We start from the raw sequence: 22,001 nt of genomic DNA, 5'->3' as shown, positions 1-22,001 counted from the left end.
TGCACTGGGGAGGAGACACAGTGATTCCTAGGGTGTATGCTAAAGAACTTGTGACTGTTCTTAAAGACGGTGCATACTGGATTATAACAACCTCGTCTAAAGGTGACCACTTCTCTCTGGTTGTGTGTTGTAGGACAAGGTAATTGTGTTAGAGTTTGAAGATGAAAGTCTAAAATTCACCCATATGTTTGCAATGCATAGCTATCAAAGATTTGGGTATACTTCTAACTGGTTTGTCTCGAAAGTTTTTGAAACCTACTGTCTTTTATGCCTGCCTACTGTAACGTTACTCTACTGAATTGCATTTTATTAAGTAACTAGGCTTTACATTGGTCTACGTTGTTATTTGTTTATGTGGCAAAAAACTTGCTACTGAAATTAACCCCTTAATGACCTGGCCCTTTTTTGTTTTTTTCATTTCCATTTTCCACTCCCCACCTTCAAAAATCGACAGCTTGTTTTCTGCGTAATTAATTGCACTTCATAGTGATGGTATTGAATATTCCATGCACTGTACTGGGAAGGGGGGGGGGAATACTTCTTATTGGGCTGGTAAAAAAGCCCACAATCAGCAAATATTGGAGCACAGATATTTTGTACCACACCACAATGTTACGCATGGTGATGATCAGGACATGCTTTGCAGCTATCCATAAATACATTATGTGGATAACAAACAGTGCCCACTGTCAGGCTCCAGGGATAGTGGACCAATGCGGATGATGACGTAAGCCAACACCTGGGACCGGAATCTAAGTGGCACCCAGCTTTCACCAGAGCCCCCCACAAAGTAGGTTGGAATTGCCGCAGAATGAGCACCAGGTCATTCCACAGGTGCAACTTTGTCCTCAGTGGCAGCCAAGGCGAGGTACACAGACGTTAGGCAGAATGGTAGTAGGGAACAGGCAGGAGGTCAGGATAGGCAGCTCAGGTTCGGAGTCGGAGACGAAGCCGCAGGTCAAGGCAGGCGGAACAGCATCAAAGTCAAATACAGAACCAGGGTCACAACGGGAAATAAATAAACAGGCACAAGGCAAGGACACTAGCTTTCTGAACAGCATAAAGCATGAAGATCCGGCAGGGAATGCTGGGACAGACCCGCTTTTTACCATATCCTTTAATGGCCAGCACCAATCAGCGGTGCGCTGGCCCTTTAAATGTTCTGGAGCCGGGTAGGAGCTGGGGACACGCGTGCACGGCCGCCAGACGGGAAGCAGGAACGAGGACAGGTGTAAGTGGATGGATCGGGGCGCTGGGGCACACGGAGGACCGCGGGAGCACCTGTGACAACCACCCTGAGATGACTCCAGATATATAAGGTCATGCCCATAATATACCATTTTAGTCCCAAATATGTGGAACATATACCCCCGAGAAACACCTATCTATTGACGAAAACCCAGTACATTTTAAAGGGAGACATTATTTCTTCCAGTTTCCCACCAAATGTGACAAGAAGATGACTAAGCTGTGTAAGAGTACATTGGGGTATACATACAAGTTCAGAGTGTATAAGGGAAGGTCTCCAGAATACAGCCCCCAGAATACCCCCCTACCTGGCAATTGCTGTAAAAGTAGTTTGAGATTTAGTGCACCCACTATTGGACAAGGCCTACCACCTCTACCTAGACAATTTTTATACCACCACTACACTGTTCAAGTGCCTTGCTTCCAGAAAAACTGTGGCATGCGGCACTGTAAGTAAAAGAATCCAAGGTCTCTGGAAGTCTGCTGCTTGGTGAAAACTTAGAAGGCACGAGAGCTGAGCACTATGAAGTGACTCTATGTGTGTTAAGGACAAGGACAATAGGTCCTTGTATTAATAACAATACATGGTACCAGTATAGAAACCCCCAAACCAGTCTGTATTTTGGACTACAATAGGTACATGGGAAGGGTTGACTTGTCTGACCAGGTGCTTAAATCTTATAATGCTATGGAAATCGAGGGGGGTGGGGGGTACTGGCCATGCATATCATGCAGATGGCACTGTATAATGCATACGTGTTACATCAATGTAACCACTCAGTCCTAGGACAGATAGCCAAATGTGTGTATTCCGTTAGAGATCAGTGTACTTATAAATCCGCACGTGGATCCAACATTTATTGTATTTACCCCATAGCGCAATAAGACGTAACCTTACATCTTATTGCGCATGGGGGAGTATGAAGAGGGCTCACGGGCTGAGCCCTCTTCATACTCACCGGGCGTTTGCTCCATAATGAAGCAAACGCCCATCGCTAACACCCGCGATCGGTGCTGGCAGCATTAGAGTGCTGGCGGCGCATGGGCGCCGCCATCTTGGCTCCAATCGTCGCTCCCCATGATGTCATCGGGGAGTGGCGATCTGTTGTCATGACAGCCTTGGGTCACACAAAGGTCCGAGGCTATCATGTTTTAGACTATCTATTACAATGTGCGATTTGCACATTGTAATAGATGGTGTGCAAAATCCCCCAGCAGTATGGCAGTATATGGTAGGATCAATCAGACAACCTAGGGTTAAAGTACCCTAGGGGGTCTGAAAAATAGTAAAAAAAACAATAAATAAAAAAAAGTTAAAAAAATGATATTAAAAAAGCATAAAAATTCAAAGTTAGCGCAAGAAAACATTATAAAACCTATACAAATTTGCTATCCCTGTGATTGTATTGACCCAATTAATGAAGTAGACCTTTCATTTGGGGTGCACAGTGAAAGCTGTAAAAACCAAGCCCACAAGAAATGGCGCAAATGTGTTTTTCATCATTTTCACTGCATTTAGAATTTTTTCCCTGCTTCCCAGTACATGGCATAGAATATTGAATACTACTACTACGAAGTGCAATTTGTTACGCAGCAAATAAGCCCATAAACAGCTCTTTACATGGAAAAATAAAAAAGTTATAGATTTTTAAAGGTGGGGAGTGAAAAATAAAGACACGAAAAAGGGCCTGTCCTGGTTAATCCACTGCGGATAACGTGATACAACACTGTCTCTCTCACACAAAACGACAGCACAATATGGTAGTCATCCTATGTGTTTCTAGTTCACAATAATGTCATCAGAAATCAGCAGTACAAGATTGCATTACAATACAGCAGCGTGGGCTCCCGTCGCGCTGATATTAGCGCCGCCGAGCTGCAAAAGACGCTGGTTATTTAAGCAGGAAGCTCCTTCCCCAATGCATAGGCCCATGATCCTCCCACCCAATCCCAAAAGGCTCTGCCCCTGAAAACATCACAGGTTCCACCCTTCTCCCCTACTGTCGTGCGCCAATTAGTCTCTATTTATCTGACCCCATCCTGATTACTCCCTTTTTATCCCCACCTGTCTTCCCTACAACAGGAGACAAGGATATTAGACAGATGGGCCATGGTATTACGAATGTGGCACATGACCTAATCCCCATTGTTCCGTCTATTCAGGTGGCCATGGGGTCATCCTGTTAGTGCTGGGATCAGCTCTGTTCCATCCTGGGTATGTGGCTGTGCCTCTTCACACAGCGGTTAAAATCCCGGGATGCACCAATATGCCCTGAGGTATTCGTGCTATGTGCTCCTGGGTTGCTGTAGTAACGGGATGCTCCCATCATCAAGTGACTTGCCATGTGATGCTTGACGAGTCCTGCCCAATCACATGATCAGGACCTGCCTTCTCTCCTGGCCAAGTCTGCCCAGAAGGACTCAGTTTCTGCTTGTCAGTTCACATCTCTGACTGCAGATTCCTCTGCTGCCTCACACTGAAGGAGACCAGCTGACAGGGAGCAGCCAATGGGAGAGAGGGGAGGGGCCGAATGAGCTGTGTAGCCGAGTGCAGGCTGTGATCTGCACTGTGTGTCTCAGTGCTGCTAGCACCAGGCTTCACCAGTGCAAACAGGGGCACATTCAGGGTAAATACATCCAGGAATGAAGAGGGTCTATGTAGATCACAGTCTGCTCCTACCATGTCTGTAGCTCTATGGCTGCGGTCACACATAGCGCTAGGCGTCCGTTCATAGCGCGACGCTAGCGCACAGGGGGATGTTTTCGGCCCGAACGCACATGCGTTTCCAGAGAAACGCATGCAATCGGCTTAACAATCGCATGCGTTTCCCTGGAAGCGCATGTGCATTCGAGCCGAAGACCTCCCCCTGTGCGCTTGTGTCGCGTTATGAACGGACGCCTAGCGGTACGTGTGACCGCGGCCTATCATATTAAAGTCCCTCCCCCATGTATGCATTAGTCAAAAGTCAAAACAAGTAAAGGAGCTGAGCTCTGACCTCTCTTCATCTCAGACAAGCCCTCCTTTCTTAACTAATGAGCATCCCTCTCTACTACCTATCTCCTGTCATCTATCTATTTTATATCTATTCATTATCTGACTTATCTATCTATCTAAATGTTCAACCAATTTTATTAAAGTTTTCAGTGGTATAAATCAGAAATCACAGAATAAAAAACCATCAGAAAAATAAACACAGTTATAACTAACAGTGTATACAGAACAAGGGAAACATAAGGGATTCAGCACAGATGTGTAAATCATAACAAGGACACGGCTTTAAACACTGACGGATATAAAGTCCTCCATGAGGGGATAACTCAATACAGAGAACCTGGTATCATCTTGAAAGCAGCATAGGAGCACTTCCAGTTGTGGAGATGCAATCAGTGATTCTGGGCCTAAGAAAGGCGCTATGAGTTGTGATAACTTTCTCGTGTGATACACCACATTATGAACCCTACCTAGGAGTAAAGATAGCCTATAGGACTAGTGCAAAGGGCCAAGACAAGACATTCATACGGATGAAGTACTTTAGGGATTAAACAAAGACTAGAAATGACAAGAGAGGAAGACGATTAAGGGGAAAAGGAATCTGTGGGAAGAAGATGGGCCCCCCAAATATTATATTTTCACATGATCTGTTGCCCTCTGGTTTTTATGTGTGTTTGTCAGATGTTTTTATCACATACAGAAATACAAGTGCAATCATGTTATGAGTAACAAAAGCTTTTATTAGCAGTTAGAAGGAGTTAATACAGCAAGTCAATATTTGCAGTGTTGGCCCTTCTTCTTCAGGACCTCTGCAATTCTCCCTGGCATGCTTTCAATCAATTTCTCGACAAAATCCTGACTGATAGCAGTCCATTCTTGCACAATCAATGCTTGCATTTTGTCACAATCTGTTGGTTTTTGTTTGTCCACCCGTCTCTTGATTATTGAAAACAAGTTCTCAATAGGATTAAGATCTGGGGAGTTTCCAGGCCATGGACCCAAAATGTCTATGTTTTGTTCCCTGAGCTATTTAGTTCTCACCTTGGCTTTATGGCAAGGTGCTCTATCATGCTGGAAAAGGCATTGTTGATCACCAAACTGCTCTTGGACGATTCATGGATGTGTTTTTAGGCTAGACTGTGAGAGAAAAATAATTCCCTATTAAACCTCAATGATAGAGCACACATATAAACTTATTTAAGATAATATCAAATTTTTTATTTAATTCATATTGAATACATCAAGACATACAATTAAAAAAGGACATATAAAACCAAATAACAAAAAACACAAACAGTGTAAATTGCTAGGAGGGCATTTGTATGCATATGAATAAATCAAGGCGCTGGTGAAAATCCTTGGATGACTTGGTCTATGAGGAAGATGAAAAGCCAGATGCCCAATATCAAACTGTAAAATACCACTGACTACCAAACACGAGCCTCTGGATCATCAAATTATAACCACATCAATGTAACAAATAAATACCCACCAGACACCATATTGCCCTGCTAGAATCACACAGTCCGACACCCCAACGCACATTTCGCACCCTGCTTTGTCATGGGGTATACAGACAATGTGAGAGAGCCGATTCCCTTGGCTGAGAAGCAACCCCACACATGAATGGTTGCAGGATGCTTTACAGTTGGCAGTTAGACAAGACTGGTGGTATCGCTCACCTTGTCTTCTCTGAACAAGCTGTTTTCCAGAAGTTCCAAACAATCAGAAAGGGAATTCATCAGAGAAAAAGACTTATCCGGGTTTTAAAAATAACTGAGGCCCGGGCTGGGGAGGGCCATTTAAAAATAATAAACATGTACTCACCTCGTCCGGCGCCGCCAATGTCCCGCGCCGCGGCCGGTCTTCTCTGTGCGCCGGTTTCATAACAAGGGCGCCGGAAGCTCCCATCCAACACCATCTCTCAGCACTTACAACGCTGAGAGATAGGGACGGATGGGAGGAGCCGGCCACATCGCGGACCGGAAGCTCCTTGTGCGCGGCTTCCGTGCCCCTGTGAACAAACAGGGGCATGGATCGAAGGGACCGCTGCGCGGGACATCGGCAGCGCCAGAGGAGGTAAGTACATGTTTATTATGTTGAAATAGCCCTCCCCAGCCCGGTCATAAGAAATTTTGAAAACCTGCATAACCCCTTTAACCCCAGTCCTCAACAGTCCACTCCCTGTACCTTTTGCAGAATATCAGTCTGTCCCTGATGTTTTTTTCTGGAGAGAAAAGGCTTCTTCGGTGCCCTCCTTGACACCAGGCCTTGCTCCAAGAGTCCGCCTCACAGTGCGTGCAGATGCTACCATTCCTGAGCAAGCTCTGCACTGCTGGTAGCCAGATCCCGAAGCTGAAACACTTTTCAGAGACGGTCCTGGCACTTGCTGGTCCTTCTTGGGTGCCCTGGAGCCTTTTTGGCAACAATGGAACCTTCTTGAATTCCTTGATGATGCAATAGATTGTTGACTGAGGAGCAATCTTTCTAGCTGTGATAATCTTCCCTGTTAGGCCAGTTTTGTGCAGTGCAATGATGACTGCACGTGTTTCTTTAGAGATAACCATGGTTAACAGAAGAGAAACAATGATGCCAAGCACCAGCCTCCTTTTAAAGCGTCCAGTGGTATGATTCTTACTTAATCATGACAGATTGATCTCCAGCCCTGTCATCATCAACACCCACACCTGTGTTAATCACTGAAACGATGTTAGCTGCTCCTTTTAAGGCAGGCCTGCAATGAAGTTGAAATGTGTTTTGGGGGAAAAAGTTCATTTTCTAGGCAAATATTGACTTTGCAATTTCACTTTACATTTAATGAGGGAATCCCATAGCTTCATGGTTTGTGAAAGAAAAAGAGATTGCGGTGCCAGGTCCACTTGTCGGGAAGACACCCAAGGAAGTAGGCATATTGGGATTGTAGAGCAATACTGCTCTTGTTTGGAGGCCTGATGATAGTGCCAGTCTAAAAGCCTCACTGGGGAAGACCCCTGATGATCGAGTCTAAAGTCCGGCAGAGCCACCCCTCCTGCCGTTTTTGACCAGACAAGGTACCGCCAACCAATTCTAGGGTGTGTTGTTCCCTGGATACAGCATAGTAACGCCAAAGGGATGGATTTAAAAAAGGTAAAGGTTCCTTTACCGTTTCTACCTTGAAAACGGTAAAGGAACTGGGGGACAGTTGTTTTCTGTCGTACAAAGAGATATCTTTGAGTGTGCATTCCAAGAGTATAGGTTAGAGGAGTTGTTGGGGACCTGTATTCCCAGGTACGTGATCGCAATTGCGTGCCAACGGAATGGAAAGAGGTCCTTAACGGCTTGAACTTCGGAGGGTGATAGTGAGACATTTAACGCTTCCAATTTGCTATAGTTGATTTTGAAGTTGCTCAGTTGGCCATAGCGTTCAAATTCTTTGAATAGAGAGGGAAACGAGATTCTTGGCTGCATCACGTAAACTAGAACTTCGTTTGCGAATAACGCCATTTTATACTGCCATTGGCCCACCTGGTTCCTGTGTATATTGGGGTTCAGTGGCACATGCCAAGTTTTCCATCACAATGATGTATAGTAAGGGGTGCCATTACTGATAGTGATAGGGTTTGAGTCGAACCCGTCAACTCGAGCCCTAGCTGTGGGTCTGTTAGAAAGAGCCTTAACCTTCCCCAAAAATGACTGGCCAAGTCCTATCTGTGAGAGTGTGGCCGACAGTCCCAGTGGCCCTATTGAAGGCTTTCTCTGCGTCAATCGACAGGAGGCAAGAAGGGAATGGATGTTTACGAACGTGTGCTATGAGAAGGAACATTTTGTTTAGATTGTCCCTAGCTCCCTGCCTCTTACAAACCCCACTTGATCAGTATGGATCACATTTGGGAGGTGAGGAGCTAGGCCAGAATCTTCAAGAGCGAAATAGGTCTATAGCTGCCTGTGGATAAAGTGCCCTTTTCTGGTTTCAATAAGACACTAATGTTGGCTTCTAGTGACTGATGGTGGAAAGCCGTAGTAGGGGAGATAGAGTTGAAGAACTTCATCATGAGGTGAGACAGGGTATCTTGGAAGGACTTATAAAAGGCTGGAGTGAAGACGTCTGGGCCCAGGCTTTTCCCAGAAGGGGAATTCTTGATGGCCTCAGAGATCTCTGTCTCACTAAATTCCGCCTCTAGCTCCTCTATTACCTCCGCCTCTAAGCGGGGGAGCAGTGTTTCTTCAGTATAAGCCTGTATTCGCTCACTCAACAGCTAAGAGTCACGATCAGCTTCCTGTCCCTTGATATTGTACAGATGGGAGTAAAATGAACCAAATTCCACGCTCATTTCCCCCGGCTTATGGATTCCCCCCACCCCTTGCAGAAGAGATGCATGGGATATGTGAGTTGTCTGATCGTGGGTGTAATAGGCGGGCCAAAGGCCTTCCACAATTGTTGGAGCGCTCAAAGAGACGACTCTTGAATGGCATATAGTTGGCCATGGCCTTCTCGTCTAATAAGGTCCGAATGTTATCCCGGACTAGAATCAACTTCGCTAAATTCCCAGGTGTTTGTAAGGATTTGTGTTTTGTTTCTAGAGTATTGAGTTGTTGGAGTAGGGATGTCAATTTAGCAGAGTTTTCCCTCTTCAATCTAACCCCATGATCAATAAACCGATTCCTGAGCTCGGGTCTGACATCTGGAGGGAAATTAAAGTCTCCTCCTACCACCAACATCCCCTCCAAGAACTCTGATAAGGTTGCTAGAATGCGTCTGCAGGCGGCCACTGGGGAGCGATTGGGCAAATATAGGTTGGCAAGAGTGAATGTTTGACCATAAATCTGAAGTTCAAGGAATTCATCAATTCATCAATCTCCTCACCCAAGAAGAGGTGAGGGAGCGAGCGGTGGATAGCAGTTGATAGACCTTTGGAGCAAGACTCAGGGCTAGTACTGTGGAACCATGTTTTAAATATCGTTCCCTAATTGCAGGGGCATGGTTTTAAAATGAGTTTCTTGCAAAAATAAGACCTTAACCACTTGTTTGTGCATTCTACACAGGATTTGGCAGCGTTTCTGCAGTTAGACCCCTAGTATTCAGGGAACCTAGCTTAACAGCTGCCATAATGGGGTATCTGTAATAATTCTTCCGAACTGCAGTTGAGTACTAGTAGGGCCCACTGAGGGAATGGGGAGAGGTTGCACCAGAGCCTGATGAGGGCAATGGGCTAGGTTAAGATAAGAGAGCATAGAGGATGAGAACGACTACTCACACCACAGACACAAGTCGGGAAGGAAAGAAAAGGGGGAACACGAGGAAGAAGACGAGCCGAAGGAAAAGCAAAAGGAACAGCGAGTGGAAAAAGGAGACAAACTAAGAAGAAATTGATAAAGTAGGTTTAACTATCAAACTTTAACAGATGGAGGGGAAATATACATCTTTTAAAGGTGTCCACATCCTGTTCCTGTGAAAACTTTACTAACAATTGTTAACAGTTTGACAGGCAGGATCAATGACACTCTGTGACTGACTGAGAGGTATTGGTGGCATCTAGTATCTTATAGATGACATTCTCTTCCATCAGGAAGAGGACTTTATTCCGGGTTCTTCCATCCATGAAGTATCAATGCTGAATTCACGGCCAAATATCTTCAGCTCTGTGCATCTCCACCCGATGTCCCTAAAAATACTACAGTCACTTACAGTATAAAGTCACTTGGATAACAACACTGTGCTCCTAAATATTATACTTCACTACTGTGAAGTAGTATAACTACTTCACAGGGTTCTGTGGGGTCCCCCTCTTCTTTGAAACCATAGGTGAATGAGTGTCGGGTGTTAACTGATGTGTGAGCTAGTGTGCCACACGTCTGCTATCTATCTATCTATTTATCTATCTTTATCATGTCACTATCAAGTAAGCAGCACACTAAAGCATTTGTGGTAAAGAACTATGGCCCTCTTTTATTCAAAAATAAGTGACAGTGACGTGCATGTGGCTGTGTAAAAATCTACCAAAATTTCCTGCATTTTACCACACTCACTCACTCTCACATTTTACCTCACTCAACGGAGTTCACACACGGGGTGCACCTACTCTATAGAGTCCCAGAAGTAAGCCCTTAAGCTCCGTCCACTTCCACAATATGGCATCCTAATGCTAAATTTACTCCACGCAATCTTGGCACCCAGTCCACACTGCCAACACGCATGAGCTACTTACGCAAAGAAGGCCGTAGGCACTTCATCCACACAGACAATGCACACTGATGATTGCACACAGCACATGCACATTGAATAGTACTAATACTATATTAAAATGAATAAAATGAATTCACACAGAACATTTGATCGCTTAATACATAGTCTATGCTAAAAATTACTTCTGGTAATGTAATTCCCTTTAGAGACTCAGACTCTTTAAGGCAACATGCAGAGGCTTATTAGTTAACACTTTAATATACATAAAAAATACAGTACACTCAAAGAATAAGATTGTCAGATAAAATGAAAAAAGTAAAAAAAACAATACACATATGCTTACAAACAGTTAGGGAAAACGGAAACAAAAAACTGTTGCTATGGAAATAGGTAGAGGACAGGGTATGGAGAGCGATCCAGTCTTCTAATGAATAGACTCCTCAGAACTGAACCAAAGCCATGTGGCTGCTTCACTGATTTGAACCCCGGGGATTTTTGACCCCCATCCCTGGCTGTGATGTCACTGTGAGGGGGAGTTTTTCCATCCCCCTCCTACACACAGAGGTACTTTCTGGGTCTGGGGTTTTATCAAAACCCCATAACTTTTGATTGGAAGATGGCACAACTGTACCATTGCTTCCAATCAACCGGGTACCTTATTAGTATTAGAGGAGTTCTGCCACTGGATGGCTTTGGCTTTTGAAACTCGGTCTAAGAGTATATCTAGAGCCCATGATGGTCCCGTGTAACTGGGGACCCATACTTATGAATTATGCCCCAGTTATGGAAAACTATGATATTTTCCTTTGTCTGAGTTTTGGAGGGAAAATACCACACAGTCTGCTGTTTCTTTCATCCACTTTCCTTCACCACACGCTGGCCCAAGGTGTCAAATTTCCCACTTAGTGAAGAGCATGTTTGTCTGATCAAAAAGAGATTTTCTGGGGTTTGGAGACTCACTGCCCAGCCCCTCTTCCTGGCTGGTTGAAAGCAATGTGTCCTTTCAGCCATTTGCTCTAGCCAAATGGAGCCTCATGACAGGACATAATGACGCAACACAAAAGCAGGAAAAATAAAAAAAACAAACAAACTGTAGAGTGGTAATATTATCACAAAACACGTTCGGTATCATTATGCAGACACTGGCACTCTCCACCTTCAAAAATCCATAGCTTTGTCATTTTTGCATGTACGGAGCAGTGTGATGGCTTATTTTCTGCATAACAAATTTTACTTCCATGCCGTGTAATGGGAAGCTGGAAAAAAATTCAAAATGTGGTGAAATTGGCAAAAAAAAAGTGTCACTTTTGCATTTCCGTCACTTTCTTGTGGGCTCAGTTTTTACGACTTTCAGTGTGTGCTCCAAATAACACTTCTGGTTTATTCTTTGGTTCGGTACGATCACGGTGATACCAAACGTATATAGGTTTTATTGCATTTTAATACATTTTCAAAAATTAAACAAATGTGTTTGATTAGCATTAACCTTAGATGGTCTGATCGTTCCTACCATATACTGCAATACTACAGTATTGGAGTATATGGCATTTTTACACAATAATCATTACAATGAGCCACTGGTTCATTGTAACAAATCTGCAGAAACCAGTTGGCCTTGGGTCTGATGAGGACCTGACGCTGTAATGGCAATAGCTGGGATCAAGAGGGCTGCACTCACACACCCACACACGTCTTTCAAATGCTGCCGGATATTAGCGGTGGGTGTTTGCTGCGATATGCAGCAAACCCCACCTCTGTATGAAGAGGGCTCAGTCCGTGCCCCCCACACCTCTGCACCGTACATGTACGGAACATAGTATGAAAGGGTTAATATGTTGAACATATGGGAAGATGTCCCACTACTACACAGTGTGGTATTCTATTGGCACAGATGCACATGGAACTGGCATTATGGAATAAAAGACAACCACAATTCTTCACCACAATTGGTTTGGAGTGCTGCTTACTTTCTAATGATATTGTTGAAGGACCTATGTGCTGCATGGACATTTCCATCCTATCTATGTATCTATCGTCTGTCCATGGCCGGATTATAGGGGGGGCACACGGAGTTCCCTGCTCTGCCATAGACGATAGGATGTAAATAAAGATGGCGGTGCCTTGCCACTGGACGTTGCAGCGTGTGATGTCACAGCGCCGTGACGTCATCTCTGTTTACATCAGATATCCACACTAACACCGCGAGGGACGGAGCGCATCGGGGAAGGCTGAAGAAGGAGAGAGGTCCTATGGGGGGGGGGGGTGTACTGTCACCGCCAGTCCCCCCGGCCATACTCACCTCTCCAGGCTCTTGGCTCTGCTCGGGTCCCGGCATGTAGGGCGCACGCCTCCTTCACTTCAGGCCGCACGCCTCCTTCCCTTCAGGCCACACGCTCCCGCTGCTAGGGCTATGCTCCGACATCTCAGGACTTAAAGGGCCAGTGTCCTACATTGGAGTTCGCTAATCCGGCCGTGCCTTATAATCCGGCACCTCCCTTCCTTCCTCGCCGGATCTTCAGCATTCTAATGGAACTTCCAAGGTTTCCACACCTCGCTTTCCACAGCGGTTCCTGTTGAAGTGATTGCCCATCAGCGTTTCCAGACGCTCCTGTCTTCCAGCGTTTCCAGACGCCTCCGTGTCTCTTGTCTCCAGCATTCCCATACGCTCCTGGTGTGTCCTGTCTTCCAGCGTTTCCAGACGCCTCCGTGTCTCCTGTCTCCAGCGTTCCCATACGCCTCCTGCTGCGCCTTCCAGGGCTCCAGTCCAGCAGTGTCTCCAGTCCGTGCCAGCATTACCAGTGTTCCTCTGTGTTCCTGCTGTCATCTCAGGCTCTGACTGTTTCCTGCATATCCTGTACCTTGGCTGCCACCGCAGGCCTCATATCATCTCCCGCAGTGATCCAGAGGGTCCACAGGTCCACAGACTCCTCCCTCCAGACTCTTCCCATAGAGACTTTTAGTTCTGTTGTCTGTGTGACCGTTACATTAGTTATTATAGGGGGTGTATATAGTTAATATAGGGGAACTGTATATAGTTATTGTAGGAGGTAAATATAGTTATTATAGGGGCTGCATATAGTTATTATAGAGGGCTGTATATAGTTATTGGGGACTGTATATAGGTAATGTTAGGGGGCTGTTTGTAAGTAATGTTGGGGGTTGTATATAGGAAATGTTGGGAGGCTATATATAGTGATTACTGGGGGTTGCATATAGTGATTACTGGGGAGCTGTATACAGTGATTGCTGGGGGAGCTGTATATAGTGATTGTTGGGGGAGCTGTATATAGTGATTGTTGGGGGAGCTGTATATAGTGATTGTTGAGGGAGTTGTATATAGTGATTTGTGGGGGAGCTGTATATAATGATTGCTGGAGGAGCTGTTTGTAGGTAATGTTGGGGGGCTGTATATAGGAAATGTTGGGGGGCTATATATAGTGATTACTGGGGAGCTGTATACAGTGGTTGCTGGGGGAGCTGTATACAGTGATTGTTGGGGGAGCTGTATATAGTGATTGCTGGAGGATCTGTATATAGTGATTACTTGGGGCTGTATATAGTAATTGCTGGGGAGACCTGGATATGGTGGTTGCTTGGAGAGCTGTATGCAGTGATTGCTGGGGGAGCTGTATATAGTGATTACTGGGGTGCTGTAAATAGTGATTGCTGGGGGAGCTGAATATAGTGGTTGCTTGGGGGCTTTATATAGTGGTTGCTGGAGGGCTTTATATAGTGGTTGCTGGGAACTGTATATATTGATGTCTGGGGGCTGTATATAGTGAATACTGGGGATGCTGTATATAGTTATTGCTCAGGAGCAGTATATATCAATTGCTGTTCCCTGTCTGGACTACATTCAATGGGCCCCCACCAGATTTTGCGCCCAGGGGCCCCCACCAAGCTTAATCCTGCCCTGCGTCTATCTATCATTAATCTATCCAACTTTAGCTTCATATTGAGGGGGGTGGGATTTACATCATATGCTGGATGCTGGATATATATCACGCCAAAGATCTTTGTTTTAACCATATTGTAGAATTACATGCTTGGCCCTGATGCGCTTACAACCAGCATCAGGAGCTAGAGTGTAGTAATCAGTGTAGGGATGTATTAACCAGAGCTGATGCACCTGAAATCAGGAGTAACAAGCCCCGAAATAACTGTTCCTTTTTTACCTCCATAGCACCTCGTGTGAAGGGGACACAACTGTGCCAGTTCCCAGAGAAGGGTAAAGCCAGGTGGGGCCTTGTGTAGTTGCCTAGAAGTAGCTGTTATATGTATCTCACATAAGGACAAGGATTAAAAGCTGAATTAAACTGTATCATGGTGGAGGAAACATGGTGCTGGGGATCAGTAAGTGTAGGGACTACTTGAACACAGCAGAAGGAAGCATATTCTAAAAGCAGTGATGTAGCACTGGTCAGTGAGAGAGAGTCACCCGTAAAGCATATAGGACTTGTGGTTAAACTGCCTGTGTCAGTGCTGTGCATGAGCCTGCTAGGCCCCTCCCACATCTGTTTCTGTGTGACACAGAATAGATGCCGGACAAGCATCAAAAAAACAAATAAAAAAGTATTTATAATTCCAGGTAACCATTATGTATAGGTTTTTGAAATATGTTAACCTCTTTGGGAGCTTTATTAAGTAATTAGTTTTGTGGCATAACCCCTTTAAATACCCAGCGTTTTCTGCAGCTTGGCACTGCTGATATCAGTGCGGCGGGAGCCCACGCTGCTATTTGTTATAATGCAATCTTGTACTGCTGACCCCTGATGACAGTATTATGTACTTGAAACGTGTAAGGTCCTTACTACCATATTGTGGTGTCATTTGGTGTTAGAGAGTGATAGTGTTGCATCATGTTATTCGCAGTGGACTAATATGATAAATTATGGAGTTCCTCGTCCAAGTAGAAGAACTTAGGGAGAGACTCATGGATAAGTATAACACACTTCTGTATGTGTGCTACACATGAGACACACAACTGTTTATCTGTTCTAGGACTGAGTGGTAACATAATGTTTATACTAGTCCAGGGCTAACATTTTTCTGCTTTTTATCTGGTGGAAAGAAAAAAATTCACCCATTTTTATATTTTTTACAGTAGCTGTGAATAAAAGTTACATTTTTCACAGACAAGCCATGTTGCAATGTTCCTATTTTTTGATTGTTAATGAGAGGTTTCATCCATACACTATCTACTTGTTAGCAGTGAATTAATTTAATTCTAGCCCTTTGAGGAGTTATAATAGATGGCAGGATTCGTCTTTTCTGATCCCTCTATGGAAACATGGACTAGTGAGGTACAGAGTGTTTTTTCCGAGGACAAATTGTCACAACCGTCAAGAAATGTGTTTTTCATGACTAGGGAATATTACGTGAAACAGGCTATAAGGCAGTTATCAGATGTGAACACATATAAGTAATTTTTACATCAAAGTGATGAACCACATATTCTATGAGAGAGGACAGCTATAAAATTGTTTCCTGATAATCCAAAATTTCTCTGTCTAAGCCGCCTAGGCGTCTGATTGTGGCAGGGATAGGTTCGTTATTTGAATCCCTGTCACAAATTTTGGACTTTTTCCGACCTGTGTTATCAGATATACCTTCTTACCTTAGGATACCAATGCCTTTGTGAGGATTGTAGAAGGTTTTCGTTGGCAAGAGAAATACCATTTAGCCTAAATCAACTTGGAGAGCTCTTACACACGTATCCCTCAATACTTGGGGATCGATTGTGTTCGGGACGTGTTATTTAATGCCCAACGTGCATTTATCGATTTTGTATGTGACTCGGCTGCACTCACCTCCCCCGGCTCCAGCGGCGTCCTCCGCAGCTTCCGCGGCTCGGCGCACGTCCCCGTTTCCTAGGGCGCTCGCGCGCCGGCTCGCTAAGATTTAAAGGGCCAGTGCGCCAATAATTGGCGCTGGCCTGATTTAAATTCCAGCCTCTTCCTGTTGCCCATGAAGAGAAAACTCCCCTGTGATTCCTGCGTTCCTGTGATTCCTGTGTGCCAGTCCGTTCCTGTGTCCTGTGATTCCTGTGTGCCAGTCCGTTCCTGTGGTCCTGCGTTCCTGTGTGCCAGTCCATTCCTGTGGTCCTGCGTTCCTGTGTGCCAGTACGTTCCTGTGGTCCTGCGTTCCTGTGGTCCTGCGTTCCTGAGTGCGAGCTCCTGCGATTTCTGACGTGAGTGGTGTCTCCTGTATTACTACCTTGGCAGCTACCCCGGGCTAGTCGCACCGGTCGAACGACCTAGTGGAATCCTGCTGCAGCAAGTCCATCCCGCTTTGCGGCGGGCTCTGGTGAACACCGGGGTTCCACTTAGACTCCGGTCCCAGGTCGGCTAGTACCACCTCCCGCGGTGGTCCAGAGGGTCAACAGACTCCCGGTCCTGACAGTAAGATCCAGCCATGGACCCTGCCAAGGAGCCAAGTCAGATACTGGCTGAACTTTCTAGTGTTGTGGCCCGGCAGTCGCAGCAGATTGCTGCCCAAGGAGAACTTTTAAGCCAAGTTGCTTCCACTCTACAACAGCTGCTTGACTCCAGGCCTCAGCATCCAGTTCTGGTGACTACTCCTGCAGCCGTTTCTTTGACTACTCCTGCGACTTCGCCTGTCATCCCGGGTTGTTCCCCGGCACCAGAGCCTAGGATGAGTCTCTCTATACCTAACAAATATGATGGCGATCCCAAACAGTGCAGAGAATTCATCACCTTGTGCTCGCTGCATATTGAACTAATGTCATCTCAGTTGGTCAGCGAACGTTCCAAGGTGGCCTTCATCATCAGCCTCCTCACCGGGAAGGCCCTGGCCTGGGCTACGCCTCTGTGGGACAGGAACGATCCAGTTACGGCCACCCTTACCAACTTCCTGGCAGAGTTCCGGTCCGTGTTTGAGGAGCCAGCACGAGCCTCATCTGTGGAAACAGCATTACTGAACCTACGCCAAGGAGACTACACCGTGGGTGAATACGCTGTCCAGTTCCGCACTTTGGCGTCTGAACTCTGTTGGAACGAGGCGGCCTTATGTGCAACCTTTAAGAAAGGCCTGTCCTCACGGGTTAAGGATGCTTTGGCTGCTCGTGATCTTCCGACTACTCTGAGTGGTCTTATCACCTTGGCCACCTGAATTGATGTGTGGTTCCTGGAAAGAGCTGAAGAATTGCGGCACGAGCGATCTGTAGTCCGGCTCCCACGTCTGCCACGGTGGCTCCGGTTTTCCAGAAGCCATTCCAACCTCCCATTACTCAGTCTGCTGGTGAACCTATGCAGGTTGATAGAGCTAGACTTACACCTGGGGAACGATCCAGACGTTTCCAAGAACGCCTTTGTCTATACTGTGCCAGTCCCAAGCACCTCATCGGGACTTGTCCAGTGCGTCCCCAACGTCCGGGAAACGGCAGCACTTAGGGCTTTTGGGAGAGGCGTCCCTAAGTGTGAATTCAGCTTCTCCACGTCTGATTATTCCGGTGCTTCTCAGTATTGGCACCGGTGCTCCCGTGCAGGTTTCAGCATTCCTGGATTCCGGTTCGGCGGGGAACTTTGTGGATGCCTCTCTAGTTTCCCGGCATCACATTCCGGTGGTCCCTCTCAAGTCTCCTCTCGTAATTTCTTCTGTAAGCAGATAGCTTCTTTCCGATCCGGTCCAGAACCACACGTAACCTATCCGACTTCAGGTTGGAGCCCTACATCAAGAAGATTTGGTCTTCTATGTCTTGCCTCGCTCCACATTAGCTCTTCCCTGGCTCCAGCTACATGCCCCGATTCTCAATTGGAAGACTGGTGAGATTCTACGTTGGAGTCCTGAATGCCAATCCCGATGTATGGTGGCTCCACTTCCGGTCTTATCCTCTTCTGTGTCTTCCAACTCTCTGGAGGGTCTGCCAGCTTGTTACCGGGACTTTTCTGACGTTTTTTCTAAGAAGCAAGCGGAGACCTTGCCATCGTCCCTATGATGGCCCAGTGGATCTCCTGCCTGGCACTACCCCTCCCAGAGGTCGAGTCTATCCACTTTCGGTTCCAGAGACGGCTGCAATGTCTGAATACATCAAGGAGAACCTGCAGAGGGGATTCATACGCAAGTCCTCCTCTCCAGCTGGTGCAGGTTTTTTCTTTGTCACCAAGAAAGAAGGCTCCTTACGTCCCTGTATAGACTATCGAGGGCTGAACAAGATCACATTAAAAATCGCTACCCTCTGCCATTGATTACGGAACTTTTTGATCGCCTACGCGGTTCCAGGGTGTTCTCCAAGCTGGATCTTCGGGGTGCATACAATCTCATCCGGATCCGCAAAGGTGACGAGTGGAAGACGGCGTTTAATACCCGTAACGGGCATTTTGAATACTTAGTAATGCCCTTCGGACTGTGTAATGCCCCTGCCGTTTTTCAAGAATTTGTGAACAACATTTTTCGGGATCTTCTCTATACGTTTGTCGTGGTCTACCTGGATGACATTTTGGTATACTCTCCAGACCTTGAATCCCATCAGAGACACGTACGGCAAGTTTTTGGTCGACTTCGTGCCAACCATCTGTACACCAAACTGGAGAAATGCCAGTTTCACCAGCACAGACTTCCATTCTTGGGTTATATAATTTCCGATAGAGGCCTTCAAATGGATCCCGCAAAACTGTCTGCTGTTCTTCAATGGCCACACCCAGAGGGTCTCCGAGCCATACAGAGATTCCTCGGGTTTGCAAATTATTATCGACAGTACATTCCCCAGTTCTCCACTGTCGTGACTCCCATCGTGGCACTCACTAAGAAGGGTGCCAATCCACGTGCCTGGTCTCCTACTGCTGAAGAGGCCTTCTCCAAATTAAAGTCCGCATTTGCCTCGGCACCAGTCCTCTCTAGGCCTGATACCAACAAGCCTTTTTATCTTGAGGTGGATGCATCCTCCGTAGGAGCTGGAGCAGAAAAGGGCCTAAGGGCCGAACTTCTACATGCGGCTTCTTTTCCAAGACCGTTTCCCCAGCTGAAAGAAATTATTCGATTGGAGACAGGGAGCTGTTAGCCATCAAGCTTGCACTAGAAGAATGGCGCTATCTTCTGGAAGGTGCTCTCCATCCTGTGAGTGTGTACACTGATCACAAAAACTTGTTATATCTCCAGACAGCCCAGCGCCTGAATCCCAGGCAAGCCCGGTGGTCTTTGTTCTTTTCCCGTTTCGACCTGCTGATCCATTTTTGTCCCGCTGACAAGAACATCAAAGCTGACGCCCTGTCCCGGGCTTCGGATGTTGTCGGAGAAGAACCAGCTCCTCGACACATAATGTCTCCAGACCAGCTTGTTCTTGCAGCTCCAGTGAATCTTCAGCAGCTACCTCCCGGCAAGACGTATGTCAGACCTGCTCTCCGGAAGAGGATTTTATCTTGGGGACATTCTTCTCATGTGGCTGGGCACCCTGGGGTGCAACGCACTGTGGCCTTCATCTCCCGCTACTACTGGTGGCCAGACTTGGTCAAAGATGTTCGGGAGTTTGTGGGATCCTGCTCCTCCTGTGCCCGCAACAAAGCCTCCCGTCTCAAACCGGCTGGACTGTTACTGCCGTTACCGATACCCAGTCGCCCGTGGTCCCACGTGGCTATGGCCTTTGTCATCGATCTGCCCGTTTCCTCGGGCAGTACTGTTATCTGGGTGGTGACGGACCGGTTTTCTAAGATGTCCCATTTTGTTCCCCTTCCAGGTCTTCCGTCTTCTCCACAGCTTGCCAGGTTATTCTAGAGACACATTTTCCGGTTGCATGGCCTTCCGCTACACATCGTGTTCGATAGAGGAGTCCAGTTTGTATCAAAATTTTGGCGTTCTTTATGTCACCAACTGCAGGTCAACCTTGACTTTTCCTCTGCCTACCACCCGCAGTCTAATGGCCAAGTGGAGAGGGTGAACCAGACTTTGGGCTGTTACCTCCGTCACTTCGTCTCAGCTCGTCAGGACAACTGGGCTGACCTGCTACCTTGGGCTGAGTTCTCCTACAATTCCCTGGACTCGAAGTCTACTGGCTCTGCTCCGTTCTTTGTGGTCTATGGACATATTCCTCGCCCCCCTCTCCCATTGTCTACTTCCTCTGATGTCCCTGCGGTAGAGGAATTGGTACAGGACCTCCAGTCTATTTGGGATCAGACCCGTCAGTCTCTTCTACGTGCTATGGACCATACCAAGACCCAGGCTGATGAGAAACATCGAGCTCCTCATGTCTTCTCTCCTGGCGACAAAGTATGGTTATCCTCCAAATATGTCCGGCTTAAGATACCCAGTTACAAACTTGGTCCCCGGTTCCTTGGTCCCTTTGAGGTAATAAAGCGCATCAATCAAGTAGCCTACAAGCTCCGCCTTCCTCCATCTATGCGCATCCCGAACTCCTTCCATGTCTCCCTCCTGAAGCCAGTCATCTTGAACCGCTTCTCCCAGCAATCCCCTCCTCCGGCTCCTAAGGCGGATTCCCCAGATGTCTATGAAGTTAAGGAGGTTCTGGACATGAAGATCATTAGGGGTAAGCGGTTCCTCGGTTTGGGCCCGAGGAAAGATCTTGGGAGCCCGAAGAGAACATTTTGGATCGGACTCTCCTCCAGCGGCGGCCTTTGCAGCTTCCGCGGCTCGGCCTGCGCGCCGGCTCATTAAGATTTAATGGGCCAGTGCGCCAATAATTGGCGCTGGCCTGATTTAAATTCCAGCCTCTTCCTGTTGCCCTTGCTGGATCTTCAAGTCTTTCCATGAAGAGAAAGCTCCCCTGTGATTCCTGCGTTCCTGTGATTCTTGTGTGCCAGTCCGTTCCTGTATCCTGTAATTCCTGTGTGCCAGTCCGTTCCTGTGGTCCTGTGGTCCTGCGTTCCTGTGTGCCCGTCCATTCCTGTGGTCCTGCGTTCCTGTGTGCCAGTCCGTCCCTGTGGTCCTGCGTTCCTGTGCGCCAGCTCCTGCGATTTCTGACGTGAGTGGTGTCTCCTGTATTGCTACCTTGGCAGCCACCGCGGGCTAGTCGCACCTGTAGAACTACCTGGTGGAATCCCGCTGCAGCAGGTCCATCCCGCTTTACGGCGGGCTCTGGTGAACACCGGGGTTCCACTTAGACTCCGGTCCCAGGTCGGCTAGTACCACTTCCCGCGGAGGTCCAGAGGGTCCACAGACTCCCGATCCTGACAATGGCATGGTTTGGGAGTGTAAATTCTTGATGTTGTGTGGTAATAAATAAATCTGCTCAGTTTGTGTTATTATTTGTAAATACCTCTTTGTGCGTAAAACTCCACTTTTATGTGAGTTTTATGTAAAAACGTATGTTTTCTTGGCATTTTCAGTGCACTTTTTGTTTAATAATTTGTGTTTGTCACAAGTTACATGAGGGTGGTAAAAGCTGTCTAGCCAAATGCAATTGCTTGGTTGTCTGCTTTGAAAAAAAAAATACTGTATATAGCCGACCCGAGTATAAGCCGAAGCCCCTAATTTTACCATGAAAAACTGGGAAAACCTATTCCCTCGAGTATAAGCCGAGGTTGGGAAATGTATTGGTCACAGAACACTGCAAGAAAAGGCATAAGGGGGGCACTGCACTTAGACAACCGTTTTTCGTTGGTGGCAAAAGGCTGCACTTTGCACAAA

The 22,001-nt window shown here is 46.7% G+C and overlaps 1 protein-coding gene across 2 annotated transcripts in view; it reads left to right on the top strand.

The window, feature by feature from the left end:
• SAR1B (secretion associated Ras related GTPase 1B) overlaps positions 1-22,001 on the top strand; it is an 87,982-nt gene continuing 65,981 nt past the window's right edge. The window contains exon 1 of one of the 2 annotated variants that reach the window (XM_072150628.1): positions 1-102. The gene's annotated coding sequence lies outside the window, so the exon portion shown is untranslated. Of the gene's footprint in view, positions 140-22,001 lie in introns of both variants that reach the window. The other variant, XM_072150627.1, reaches the window with a different exon arrangement.

This window comes from Engystomops pustulosus, chromosome 4, assembly GCF_040894005.1.
Source record: "Engystomops pustulosus chromosome 4, aEngPut4.maternal, whole genome shotgun sequence".
Taxonomy (NCBI): Eukaryota; Metazoa; Chordata; class Amphibia; order Anura; family Leptodactylidae; genus Engystomops; species Engystomops pustulosus.
Note: the sequence above shows the minus strand (reverse complement) of the source record. Positions and strands in the feature narration are given on the sequence as shown.